Consider the following 14,115-nt stretch of genomic DNA (forward strand, 5'->3'; position numbering starts at 1 on the left):
TTTTGCTCACGAATGGAGCAGCAGGTAGGGGTGCATATCTCGCTTGACTACGACCATGCCCTGCAAAAACAACTTGCATTTATATAGCGCCTTTAATGTAATAAAAACATCCCAAGATGCTTCACTGGAGTTTTATTGTACAAAACTTTACACAGAGCCACATAAAGAGATATTAAGACAGATGACCAAAAGCTTGGTCAAAGAGGTAGGTTTTAAGGAGCGACTTAAAAGGAGAGAGAAGTAGAGAGATTTAGGGGAGGGAATTCCAGAGCTTGGGGTCTAGGCCAGGGGTTCTCAACCTTTTTGTTTCTGAGGCCCCCCTCCCCTGTTATAAAAATTCCACGGATCCCCTGTGAGGGGAGAGAAGGGGAGGGGAGAAGGGGGTGTGGCGGGGGGGAGAAGAGGGCATGTGAAGGGTGGGGATGGGGGTTCATCTCAGATGGCTGCCATTAGCAACCGTCAAAGTTCACTATACCTCAGCCCCTCAACACAAACAGGGATAGCTTTCTATCCACTTTACGGTGCCTGGAGGTCCTCGCATCCAGGTCCCAGGCCTCATTCACCCTCTGACAGATCTTCAATGCACTTGAAGATGATCTCGAACTGAAAAGGGTTGAAAAACGGTGACGGGTTGTACAGCACCACCACGTTGTTCACCGGCACCTTTGCCATGGCTCCTACGGGGTAGTTTTGTGTTTTTTACCCCCTTAGGCCCACCCACGTTGATTTAAAATAGTGACCTTGGCCCCAGGCTGGCTTGGCAGAATGTGGCCGTCCCCAAGTCCTTGCTTTCCCGCAGAAGCTCCAGCCCAACCTTCTTCTCCACCTGCCGCTCTCGATTGGTTCCCAGAGCGCCCACTGGCAGCGCGCGCCTCTACTGCCACCAAAGGCCCGGCCGCTGACCACCCCGCAGGGTGCCACCTGCAGGCAGCAGCAGTGAGGCAGGACCACCCAAAGCCACCTGCTTAAACTAGGTGATTTCCCATGGTGTGGACCCCTTGAAATCTTCTTGTGGACCCCCATTTGAGAACCCCTGGTCTGAATGAAAGGCCGCCAATGGTAGAGCGATGGAAAATCAGGGAATGCACAAGAGGTCAGATTGGAGAATCTGTGGGCTGTAGCACTGAAGGAGGTTACAGGGATAGGGAGGGGCGAGGCCATGGAGGGATCTGAACAGAAGACTGAGAATTTTAAAATCGAGGTGTTGCAGGACCAAGAGCCAATGTAGGTCAGCGAGCACAGGGTAATGGGTGAATGGGACTTGGTGAGAGTTAGGATACCGGTAGCAGAGTTTTTGATGAGCTCAAGTTTACGGAGGGTGGAAGTTGGCGGGCCAGGAAAGCATTGGAATAGTCGAGTCTGGCGGTAACAAAGGCATGGATGAAGTTGCCAGGGAGGGGGATGGAGTTGATGGCTAGGGAACGGAGTTTCTGGCAGGAACTGGCTGTGATCTGCCAATATTTAATTGTGAGAAGTCACACAACACCAGGTTATAGTCCAACAGCTTTATTTGAAATCACAAGCTTTCGGAGCGCTGCTCCTTCGTCAGGTGAAGTGAAGAGATGCATATAGGCACAGCATATATAGTCAGAGAACACTGCCAGATGATTACAGGTAATCATTCTAACTGCCCTTGTGTTTTCAAATAAAGCTGTTGGACTATAACCTGGTGTTGTGTGACTTCTCACATTTGTCCACCCCAGTCCAACACCGGCATCTCCACTGTAATGTATATACCTTTAAGGGGGGAACTATCTTTTACAGCTCATGTATACTGCAGTACCGGCAGTGACCACACCTGTATATAGCACTGAGTAGTAATCTGTACAGATCAGTTCCAGTGTGAGCCCCGTTTAGTAAACACCTGTTGTACCGTTCTCCTGCAGTCTGTGTCTTATTATACACGGACACAACATTGGCGACAAGGCAAGTTCCAACCTACCTGCAACTCTGCATCACCTCCCGGGGATTCGTTCCTGGAGATCAGTGGATTGGAGGTCAAGGCCAGAGACTCGGGCGTCGACCGCGGGCAACCGCCCAGTCATCCAGCAGAGACTCGAGAATTGCGGGGGAGGCTGTCGAGAGCCAGGCTGGGCTTTCCAGTCGAGGTGGTCCAGCGAAACGGGCGAGCAACAGGAAGTGCGCAGACCCTGTGGTAAACCACTGTTTGTATTCCACTGTGTACATGCCTGGACATGCCTCGGCTGACTCCTCCCACAAGTCCTAGTATAAAGGTGACTGCTCCCCAGCCCTTTGTATTTCTGGACCGGTCGACCACTCGAGGCAGACCTTCATTCTTTTGTTAATAAAAGCCTTTAGTTACTCTCTTAACTCTCAGTCTTTTATGAGTAATTGATAGCGCATCAATTTTATTAACAAAATTTTTATAATGGAGAAGATCCTCACACCAGCATGCCTGGACTTAGATCATCGGGAGGCGGACTCATCCACCAAGTTTACTCACTGGCTTAAGTGTTTCGAAAAATTCCTGACCGCCTCCGCAGCAATCAAATCGGACGAGGACAAACTGGATGTCCTGACCTCCAAAGTGAACCACCGAGTGTACTCGGTCATCCAAGACGCGACCTCGTACGCGGACGCTATCAAGCTCCTCAAGGACCAGTACACGCGCCCAGTGAACGAAGTGTACGCCAGGCACCTTCTGGGGAGTCGTAAACAACAACCTGGGGAATCGACCGTGGAATACCTTCAGGCACTGTCTGTGCTTGGCCGGGCCTGTTGTTGTAAGGATGTAAAGGCCGCCGTGTACACAGAGGAACTTATCCGGGACGCTTTTGTAGCGGGCCACAGATCCAATTACACCCGACAGCGACTGTTGGAGCAGAGTGACCTCGACCTCAACAAGGCCTCTGAACTCGCACTATCATTGGATGCAGCCTACCGGGGCATGGATGCCTACTCCTCTGCACCGTGGACGCCGCGGGGAATGACAGCCTGGGACACGGTAGGACCGCCTCATAGCGCCGTGCCACCCCAGCCACACCCCAGCAATGGCCCAACTACCGCAGCAGTGTCCCAAGGCCAGACAGCAGTGCCCCAAGGCCAGAAATGCTACTTCTGTGGCCAGGCAAAACACCCCAGAGCGCGCTGCCCGGCGAAAAACGCGATCTGCTCGGGCTGCGGGAAGAAGGGACACTACGCTAACGTCTGCAGGGCCAAAGCCACCCCGAACCCCAGCAGCGCCGCGTGTGGGCCATGCGGGCTGCCATCTTGGGCCTCCCCGGCCGTGTGCGAACCACCGGTACAGCAGCCATTTTGGACGCCTCCAGCCACATGGGGATCATGGACGCCGCCATCTTGGACGACAGCCGGAACGCAGCAGGCCCCCAACACCGCCTCATCTGATACCCGCAGCGACACACCGACCCCTACGCTGGCATCCGTTACACTGGACCAAGCGAGACCGCACCAGCTGGCCAGTTCCACAATGGACATTAAGGTAAATGGCCACGATACAATCTGCCTTTTTGACTCTGGGAGCACGGAGAGCTTCATCCACCCCGACACGGTGCGGCGTTGCTCTCTCCCAGTCCTGCCTGCGCACCAGCGGATTTCTATGGCCTCCGAGTCCCAGTCGGCGGACATCGGCGGCTACTGCATAGTGACACTCGTAGTAGACGGGACCGTGTACGATCATTTTAAACTTCTGGTCCTGCCCGACCTCTGCGCTGCCGTCCTGCTGGGGCTAGATTTTCAGTGCCACCTTAAAAGTGTTACGATGGCGTACGGTGGACCCCTACCCCCACTCACAGTCCGCAGCCAGCAGCTCCCAAATTGCCCGCCGCGCACCAGGTGCAACCTCTCCACACTCAGAGTCACCACCCCCCCACTGTTTGCTAACCTCACCCCCGACTGTAAGCCCATCGCCACAAAGAGCAGGCGATACAGTGCCGGGGACAGGGTTTTCATTAAAACCGAAGTGGAGCGGCTCCTGAAGGAAGGGATTATTGAGGGCAGCACCAGCCCCTGGCGAGCCCAGGTTGTGGTCGTTAAGACCGGCGAGAAGCAGCGCCTGGTCATCGACTACAGCCAGACAATAAATCGCTACACCCTGCTGGACGCCTACCCACTCCCCCGCATAGCTGATATGGTCAACCAGATCGCGCAGTACCGCATCTTCTCGACCATTGACCTGAAATCAGCGTACCACCAGCTCCCTATCCGCCCTGAGGACCGCCAGTATACTGCCTTTGAGGCAAACGGCCGCCTCTACCACTTCCTTAGGGTTCCCTTTGGCGTCACCAACGGGGTCTCCGTCTTCCAAAGGGAGATGGACCGGATGGTAGATCAAAATGCGTTGCAGGCCACTTTCCCATATCTGGACAATGTGACCATCTGCGGCCGTGACTTGCAGGACCATGACGCAAACCTCGAAAAATTCCTCCGCACCGCCCAACTCCTGAACCTGACATATAACAAGGAGAAGTGCATATTCCGCACAAACCGCCTCGCCATCCTTGGCTGTGTTGTGGAACACGGAGTCATCGGCCCCGACCCCGACCGGATGCGTCCCCTTATGGAACTCCCACTGCCCCACTGCCTCAAGGCCCTGAAGAGGTGCCTAGGGTTTTTCTCCTATTATGCCCAGTGGGTCCCCTACTATGCGGACAAGGCCCATCCGCTGATCAAGTCCACCTCTTTTCCCTTGACGGCAGAGGCCCGCTTAGCCTTCCACCGTATCAAGGAAGACATTGCCAAAGCCACCATGCACGCAGTGGACGAATCCATCCCCTTCCAGGTGGAAAGCGACGCGTCCGACTTTGCCCTGGCCGCTACCCTCAATCAGGCGGGGAGACCCGTGGCCTTCTTTTCACGAACCCTCCAAGGCCCGGAGACCAGACACTCCGCTGTTGAGAAGGAGGCCCAGGCGATTGTGGAGGCTGTGCGTCATTGGAGGCACTACCTGGCCGGAAAACGATTTACCCTGCTCACTGACCAACGTTCAGTTGCTTTCATGTTTAACAACAAGCAGAGGGGCAAAATCAAAAATGACAAGATCTTGAGGTGGAGAATCGAACTTTCCACCTACAATTACGAGATCTTGTACCGGCCCGGGAAGCTCAATGAACCCCCGGATGCGCTATCGCGTGGCACCTGCGCCAGCGCGCAGATCGATAGACTGCGGGCCCTCCACAATGACCTCTGCCACCCGGGGGTCACCAGGTTCTTCCACTTCATCAAGGCCCGCAACCTGACTTACTCTATTGAGGAGGTCAGGACCATGACCAGGAACTGCCAAGTCTGCGCTGAGTGCAAACCGCACTTTTATAGACCAGACAGGGCCTACCTGATAAAAGCCACTCGCCCCTTCGAGCGCCTGAGCGTTGATTTTAAAGGGCCTCTCCCCTCCTCCGACCGCAATGTGTACTTCCTCAATATTATTGATGAGTACTCCCGTTTCCCGTTTGCCATCCCCTGCCCGGACATGGCCAGTGCCACGGTCATTAAATGTCTGAACGACCTCTTCACCCTGTTCGGTTTCCCCAGCTATATCCATAGCGACCGGGGCTCATCGTTTATGAGCGACGAACTCCGTCAGTACCTGCTAACTAGGGGTATTGCCACAAGCAGGACCACCAGTTACAACCCCCGGGGGAACGGACAGGTGGAAAGAGAAAATGCGACAGTTTGGAAGGCCGCCCTGCTAGCCTTAAAGTCTAGGGGCCTTCCAACCTCCCGCTGGCAGGATGTGCTCCCCGATGCGCTCCACTCTATTCGGTCACTGCTCTGCACTGCCACTAACGCCACCCCTCATGAGAAAATGTTTGTCTTCCCAAGGAAGTCCACATCGGGGACATCGCTACCGCCATGGCTGACGTCCCCAGGGCCGGTCCTACTGAGAAGGCACGTGAGGACCCATAAAACGGACCCCCTGGTCGAGAGGGTCGACCTCCTCCACGCCAACCCCCAGTATGCTTACATTGCATACCCGGACGGGCGGGAGGACACAGTCTCCATAAGAGACCTTGCACTCTCGGGGGCCGCAGTAACCCACTACTCACTACCACCCCCCCCCCACGATCCGATATCCAGCCCCAGCAGACGGCAGGCCTGGGCCCCGCGACCCGCTCGACATCTACGAGGACGACACGCCTGTGCCACAGCCTACGCTGGACTCGACGCCGGAAGCTCCACTACCCCTGCCGTCGCCACGCCAATCACAGTGGCAGACAAGACCTCCGGAGAGACTCCAATACACTAACTTATAATACACTTCACCCCGCCGGACTCAATTTTAAACAAGGGGTGAATGTGGTAAACCACTGTTTGTATTCCACTGTGTACATGCCTGGACATGCCTCGGCTGACTCCTCCCACAAGTCCTAGTATAAAGGTGACTGCTCCCCAGCCCTTTGTATTTCTGGACCGGTCGACCACTCGAGGCAGACCTTCATTCTTTTGTTAATAAAAGCCTTTAGTTACTCTCTTAACTCTCAGTATTTTATGAGTAATTGATAGCGCATCAGATCCTTCCTGGACAGCGGCGGGCTAGAGGCCGACCGAGCGGCACAGCAAAGGGCCGAGCAGCGTCGACGGGGGAGAGAGAGAGAGGGCAGAGCGCACAGGGCGCAGCCGGTGTTCAGGGGCCGAGCAGCGTCGGAGAGAGGGAGAGCGAGATGCACAGAAACCCGCAAGGCACCGCCATTGCCACGAGGACCGCCGAGAGCGGCGTTGGCAGCAGCGCAGGAGAAGCGCGCGAAACCTACAGGGTGCCGCCATTGCCACGAGAACCGCCAGGAGCAGCGTTGGCAGCAGCGGGGGAGGAAGGAAAGCGCAGGAAACGCCATTTTAAGTCATTGGGAGACGCCATTTTAAACCACACCCAAAATGCCGAAGAGTGGCAGTATCACCGCATTTGACAATGAAGTCGAAGATTGGACTACATATGTCGAACGAATAGAGGTATACTGCAAGGCAAATGAGGTGTCAGATGACAAGAAAGCGTCGGGATTGTTAAATTTAATGGGTGCAAAGACGTATGGTTTATTACGAAACTAGTAACCCCAACGAAGCCAATGGAAAAGAGTTTTGAAGACATAGTAACGATACTACAGGAACATTTAAACCCCACACCGCTGCTGATAGCAGAAAGATTCAAGTTTCACAAACGGAACCAGCATAAGGATGAAAGCAATGCTGATTATTTAACAGAACTGCGCAAACTATCGAAACACTGCCAGTTTGGAGCGGGACTGGCAGATACCTTAAGGGACAAGTTTGTGTGTGGGCTTCAAAGTGAAGGAACCCAGAAACGGCTTTTGTCTGAAAAGGACCTTACGCTGGAAAAGGCTTTCAGCATTGCGGTATCATATGAAGCAGCAGCACGGGGCGCTGCAGAGATACAACAGAGACCGCAAGAATATGGCACAAATGAAATGTCATATAGAACAGAGAAGTGCTATCGCTGCGGCAGAACAACACACGACCAGAATGATTGCTGGTTCAAAGACAAAGTGTGCAGACAGTGTGGAAAAGTAGGACACATAGCACGAGTCTGCAGGTCGGGAAAGAAAACCAGCAATAAGAAACCTACCAAAGAAAAGTACAAGAAGGTACATAAGATGACGGAGAATAGTTCAGACGAACAAAAGAGTGATAACGACTCCGAAAGCAGGGAACTGAGTTGTCTGAAACTACATAATGTGATCACAACGGAGGATCACCGAACCATTTGGGTCACTCTCAAGATAGCAGGAGTCCAGGTAAAGATGGAATTGGACACAGGATCAGCCCTAACAGTCATAAACCAACGGGACTACGAGCGGCTATTCTCACACATACCCTTGAGAGACACAAAAATTATTTTGAAGACGTACACGGGGCAAAAAATCTACCCCAAAGGAAAAATAAGGGTGACCGTTATATATAACGGTAAGGAAACACCAAAACTAGACCTGTATGTATTGCAAGATGGAGGACCACCATTACTGGGACGTGAATGGATCCGGAAAATACAACTGGATTGGCATTCCATACAGGCACTGACTGTGGCTGACAAAAAGGATGACGACGTCACACCTGGGCGACTGTCAAAGATACTAACTGATGCGAAAGAAGTGTTCCAGCAAGGATTCGGAACACTAAAAGGCATGACAGCGACGATTAAAATTGAAGAAAATGCAAGCCCAAAATTTTTTAAGGCCAGACCAGTACCTTATGCGATCCGCCCAGCCGTCGAAGCAGAGCTGGAGAGTCTGGAACGTTCAGGTGTACTGTCCAAGGTAGACTGGAGCGAGTGGGCTACACCCATCATCCCTGTGATGAAAAAGTAGTTGAGCAGCACGCCTGGGGAACCAAGGAAGGTTCGCATCTGTGGGGACTTTAAGGTAACAGTGAACCCGGTCCTTCACACCGTACAATATCCACTTCCGCGGATTGAAGATATTTTCGCCTCGCTATCTGTAGGGAAACGCTTTACTAAGATTGATCTGGCCCAGGCATATCTGCAAATGGAGGTAGAAGAAGCATCAAAAAAATACCTCACAATCAACACCCATAAAGGTCTCTACCAATACAAATGGCTGGTATTCGGGGTAGCATCAGCTCCGGCTATTTGGCAGAGGGCAATGGAACAAGTCCTGCAAGGGATCCCAGGGAACCAGTGTTATTTGGACGACATCCTGGTCACGGGCGAAAATGACAGTGATCACCTTGCCAACCTGGAGCAGGTGCTCACTAGATTGCAGGAATATGGGCTCCGAGCTAACCGCCCCAAATGCGAGTTTTTTAGAAAACAGATCTCGTATTGTGGACACGTTATCGATAAAGAGGGGTTACATAAGTCCCCAGAGAAGATTGAGGCAGTAGTCAAGGCTCCAGCACCGGAAAATGTGTCACAACTGAGGTCGTTCCTCGGGCTGGTAAACTACTACCATAAGTTCTTGCCAAATTTGTCTACAATACTACACCCACTGAACACCCTACTGCAAACTGGGGTGCCATGGAAGTGGAGTGACGAATGTAGACGAGCTTTCCAGAAGAGCAAAACACTAATCACATCGAAAGAGGTATTGGCCCATTACAACCCGGCATTACCAATTCGGTTGGCATGTGATGCGTCACCCTACGGCATTGGAGCGCTCCTGTCGCACAAATTCTCGGACGGCTCAGAGAGGCCAATAGCCTTTGCGTCATGATCACTAACCTCAGCCGAGCGTAAATACGCCCAGATTGACAGGGAGGCCCTCAGCCTAGTGTGGGGAGTGAAAAAGTTCAATCACTATCTGCACGGGCAGAAATTCACCTTGCTGACTGATCACCAGCCTCTTGTCTCCATTTTTAATCCGAAGAAGGGCGTTCCGGTGATGACTGCGCAACGACTACAAAGTTGGTCACTTTTTCTAGGGGCGCACCACTATGAGATTGAATATAAGGGCACGAAACAGCATGGAAATGCTGATGGGCTATCACGCCTGCCACTGCCTACTGCGGAGGAAGCACCAGCAGTGGATCCTGTCAAAATATTCCATTCAACTATAGTTGAATACCTACCGGTAACTAACGCTTGTATCGAAAAGGAAACCCGAAATGACCCGACACTGTCTCGGGTATATGATTTGACGGTGAAGGGATGGCCAGCACATGGCGACTCACTGTTGCCAGCATTCTCGACAAGGCGAGAACAGCTGTCAGTGTGCCGGGGGAACCTTGATGTGTGGATCCCGAGTGGTAATTCCACCCAAGTTAAGGGATAGAGTGCTCAATGAGCTTCATGAGGGTCATCTGGGAGGGGTAAAAATGAAAAGCCTAGCCAGGGCTTATGTGTGGTGGCCGGGAATTGATAAACAAATCGAGGACCTGACCAAGAGCTGCTCAGGATGCCAGAAAGTCCAAAATGCACCACCACAGGCCCCTCTACACCCATGGGAGTGGCCCTCATCTCCATGGCAACGGGTGCATATTGATTTTGCTGGTCCATTCATGGACTCAATGTTTTTAATAGCCGTGGATGCGCACTCAAAATGGCCTGAGGTCATCAAAATGTCCTCCACCACCACGGAGAAAACGATTGCAGTCCTACGGACCATTTTTGCCAGGAATGGCTTGCCAGAACAGATTTGCTCCGACAACGGACCACAGTTTGTGTCCGAAGAGTTCCGGAGGTTCTTGAAAAAGAATGGGGTAAGGCATTACACATCCACCCCATATCATCCAGCCACAAATGGATTGGCTGAGAGGTTCGTACAAACCTTTAAGAAGGCAATAAAGGCTATGTACAATGACAACATTCCGCTGCAGCACAAGGTGGACAATTTCCTGTTCGCCTACCGGATTGCGACACATGCAGTCACCAACCAGGCCCCAGCCATGATGTTCTTTAACCGAAGGTTAAGATCGCACCTGGATTTGCTCAGACCAAACGTACGAAGAGATGTTGAGAGTAAGCAATTCCAGCACATCCATGAGAAGCCAACAAGGAGCTTCAATGTAGGGCAACCAGTCTTGGCCCGCGACTACCGAACAGAAAAATGGCAGCCAGGAATGATATGCACACGACAGGGCCCACTAATGTACACAGTGGACGTTGGGGAGAGCATCGTGAGACGCCATGTTGACCAGATCCTAGAGTCACAGGAACAAGTCAACCCCATGCCTCGCCCATACGTACCTGGTGATGAACCCAACGTACAGGTCGCATCTACCCCAGAAACAGTAGCATCGGAAGCTGATGAACCAACCGACGACAGGGGGCCAGAATCGCCTCTGCACCAAGAGCAAGACACTCGGGAAAGGCACTATCCATAAAGGATCAGGAAGCCTCCCCAAAGACTGAATATATAAATAGACTATTTTCAGCTAATGTTGCATGTTGAAAGTGTTAATTGTAATTAGTTTGATATTTAATTGTTAAATGAGTGTTATGGTACTGTTAATCTAAAAGGGGAGGAATTGTAATGTATCTACCTTTAAGGGGGGAACTATCTTTTACAGCTCATGTATACTGCAGTACCGGCAGTGACCACACCTGTATATAGCACTGAGTAGTAATCTGTACAGATCAGTTCCAGTGTGAGCCACGTTTAGTAAACACCTGTTGTACCGTTCTCCTGCAGTCTGTGTCTTATTATACACGGACACAACATCCACAATATTTAATTGGAGGAAATTTCTGTTCATCCAATACTGGATTTCGGACAAACAGAGTGACAAATCAGAGGCAGTGGAAAGATCAAGAGAGATGGTGGTGAAATAGAGCTGGGTGTTGTCAGCTGACGTTGTGTTTTAGGATGATGTCGCTCTGGGACAACATGTAGATGAGAAATAGGAGGGGGCCAAAGATAAATCCTTGGGGGACTGCAGGAGGTAATGCTGCGGATGTGGGACGAGAAGCCATTGCAGGAGAATCTCTTCCTATGACTGGATAGATAGGAATGGAACTAGGTGAGGGCAGTCTCACCCTGCTGTACAATGGAGGAGAGGCGTCGGAGAAGGATGGTGTGGTCAATCGTGTCAAAGGCGCTGCAGACAGGTCGAGAAGGATGAGAATGGATAGTTCACCATGGTCACAGTCACATAGGATGTCATTTGTTGTGACTTTTGTGGCGGGGCGGAAACCTGATTGGAGAGGTTCAAGCATGGAGTTGCGGGAAAGTTGGGCACAGATTTTGGAGGCGACAACATGTTCAAGAACTTGAGAGGAAAGTGAGGTTGGAGCTAGGGCGGTAGTTTGCAAGGACAGAGGGTTCAAGGGTGGATTTTTTGAGGGGAGGGGTTGATGTTGGCAGATTTGAAAGGGAGTGGGGACAGGACCTGAGGAGAGGAAACCATTAACAATATCAGCTAACATGGGGGCCAGGAAGGGAAGTTGGATGTTCAGTAGTTTGGTGGGAATTGGGTCAAGGGAGTAGGAGGTAGGTCTCATGGACAAGATGGGCTTGGACAGGGCATGAGGGGAGATAAGAGAGAAACTAGAGAAGTTGCGAGTTCAGGGCCAGGGCAGGTGAACACCTTGGGGGAAGTTTGGCTTGGTGGTCTAGGGGAAGGGAGGATAGCGGCAGAGGCAGCTAAATGGATGGTCTCAATCTTAGTGACAAAGACGTCCATGAGCTCCTCGTACTTGTTGTACCCCTGCCACACAATAGAAGTGGATACTTTTCAAAGGCAAACTGATTGATTCAATGGGCCTGTCAAACAATGTAACAAGGAAATGCACAATGCAAGTGTGCCCTGAAGGCTGGGAGGTGTGACAGAAATCTCGTGTGGTTGCTTGGTAGGAGTTTGCCGCATAAAGGTTCAATGCACCTGTAACCTTCACAGCCACTGACAGCCTATCCTGGAAGTTTTTCTCTAGTCTGGCTGCAGGAGTGTGCATAGTTTTGTTATTGCCATCTTCAGGAATACTCGTGGTTTCAGACAAATGCAGATACAATAATCTAATCATGTACACATGGACAGATGGATTCAAGTGGAATGTCAGTATATATTCTATAATTCTGCTGCTACTCCATTACTTGCAAATAGAGAGGTTTCTCCAAAGGGATACCCATAGCTCATTGTAAGTCAGCATACCATTTACTGGACAAAAAATTCAGATGCATATACAGTACAGATTTAAGAAGCTATCAGGAAATCTCTAAGAAATGTCCCTATCTTCCTTTGTCCAACCATATCAATATAGTAGAGAAACAGTGACATAAACAGAGAGAGTAGACAAGGGTAATGCAGTAGATGCAATTTATCTAGATTTCCAAAAGGCCTTCGATAAGGTGCCACATAATAGATTAATGAATAAAGTCAGAGCATGTGGAGTCAGGGGACAAGTAGCAGAATGGATAGCTAGCTGGCTTCAAGACAGAATGCAGAGAGTAGGGGTAAACAGTAGTTATTCAGTGTGGCAACAGGTGGAAAGTGGGGTCCCACAAGAATCACTGTTGGGATCACTGTTGTTCGCAATTTATATTAACAATTTAGACTTCGGAATCAAAAACACAATTTCTACATTTGCAGATGACACCAAATTGGAGCGGGGGGGGGGGTGGATAGTCAATACTGAGGAGGACTGCAACAAATTACAAGAAGACATTAATAAACTTGCAGAATGGGCATATAATTGACAAATGAATTTCAACATGGATAAGTGTGAGGTATTACATTTTGTTAAGAAAAATAAGAAGGTCACATATTACTTGGAAAATATGAATCTAAATGGGGCAGAGGAACAATGGAATCTCGGAGTACAAATGCACAAATCACTCAAAGGTTAAAAAGGCCATTAAAAGCAAACCAAGCTCTAGCGTTTATTTCTGGAGGGATAGAATTGAAAAGTAGGGAGGTTACGCTAAACTTGTATCGAACCTTGGTTAGACCACACTTGGAGTACTGTGTACAATTCTGGTCGCCATATTATAAAAAGGCACCGGAGAGGACGCAAAAAAGATGTGTGAGGTTATACCTATCAGGAAAGGGTGAACAGGGAAGGAGAAGGCTGAGGGGTGACCTATTAGAAGTCTTTAAAAGTGTGGAAGGTTTTAATAGAGTAGACACAGGGAGAGTGTTTCCACTTGTGAGGAAGAGCAAAACTAGAGGTCATCAATATAAGAGTCACCAAGAAATCAAATAGGGAATTCAGAAGAAACTTCTTTACCCAGAGAGTGGTGAGAATGTGGAACTTGCTACCACAGGGAGTGCTTAAGGCGAATAGTATTTTAGGGGAGGCTAGATAAACATATGAGGGAGAAGGGAATAGAGGGTTATGCTGACAGAGTTAGATAAGGAAAGACAGGAGGAGGCTCGAGTGGAGCATAAACACTGGCATGGACTGGTTGGGCTGAATAGCCTGTTTCTGTGCTGAATATTCTATGTAAACAGAAATATTAAATGTAACTTCAATAGCAAAAATCTAATTGAAGTGCCTTCTTTGCAGCTCCCAGTTTATATGGGTGGTTAGCCTATGGAGCACTGTTCAGATGCTCAACTTGCGTGATCTCCCCTTATTTGCATCAAAAGTGGAATTTTAATGAGCCTGGCAGACAGCTTTCCAAATCTAGTAACTTCCATGAATATATGAAAGATAAGAATGTAATAATCAGATTCTGATTAGATATCATAAGATTTTTTTTTGTTCATGGGATCTGGGCATCGCTGGCAAGGCAT

At 50.3% G+C, this 14,115-nt stretch overlaps 1 protein-coding gene across 1 annotated transcript in view; it reads right to left on the reverse strand.

Moving 5' to 3' along the window:
* The window catches only part of tmem67 (transmembrane protein 67), a 495,060-nt gene that overhangs the window by 80,955 nt on the left and 399,990 nt on the right, over positions 1–14,115 (reverse strand). The window lies entirely within an intron of this gene.

Source organism: Somniosus microcephalus, chromosome 7 (genome assembly GCF_052327205.1).
Source record: "Somniosus microcephalus isolate GS21.2 chromosome 7, FLI_Smic_1.0, whole genome shotgun sequence".
NCBI classification, from domain to species: Eukaryota; Metazoa; Chordata; class Chondrichthyes; order Squaliformes; family Somniosidae; genus Somniosus; species Somniosus microcephalus.